The sequence below is a fragment of the Opisthorchis viverrini genome (genome assembly GCF_000715545.1).
Source record: "Opisthorchis viverrini unplaced genomic scaffold opera_v5_329, whole genome shotgun sequence".
Taxonomy (NCBI): domain Eukaryota; kingdom Metazoa; phylum Platyhelminthes; class Trematoda; order Opisthorchiida; family Opisthorchiidae; genus Opisthorchis; species Opisthorchis viverrini.
This window is the reverse complement of record NW_008751980.1, coordinates 470,021-470,354: the sequence shown is the minus strand read 5'-3', so window position 1 is coordinate 470,354 and position 334 is coordinate 470,021. Positions and strand designations below refer to the sequence as shown.

Here is a 334-nt window from a genome sequence, read left to right as displayed (position 1 = left end):
AAGAATGTTTTTTGTTGCTATGGTTTGCACATCGGCATATCGGTGGAAATGTACTGTCCTGTGGTTATGTCAGTTGAATACAATATCACTTGCGATGATGAATAGGCGGTCTATGTTTCCACTTCGATCAAATTTAGATGTTATGTGATTTACCGAACAAGAAACACATAACAGTCCTGAAGGTTGAGCTCTACATTATTTACGGATGCGGTGGTCCCAGGTGTAAATATGGGCCACAGATATTGGGGTGGTGTCTGTTCTTCAAAATGGTCTAACGACTTTACTACACAAATAGACATAACGAAGTACTTCGTCTTTACAGTTTGAGAGCTCT

The 334-nt window shown here is 39.8% G+C and overlaps 1 protein-coding gene across 1 annotated transcript in view; it reads left to right on the top strand.

Annotated features, from left to right (window-relative positions):
* The window catches only part of T265_09979 (hypothetical protein), a gene marked incomplete at both ends in the record, with an annotated part of 62,906 nt that overhangs the window by 13,153 nt on the left and 49,419 nt on the right, over positions 1–334 (top strand). The gene's annotated exons all lie outside the window — the stretch shown is intronic.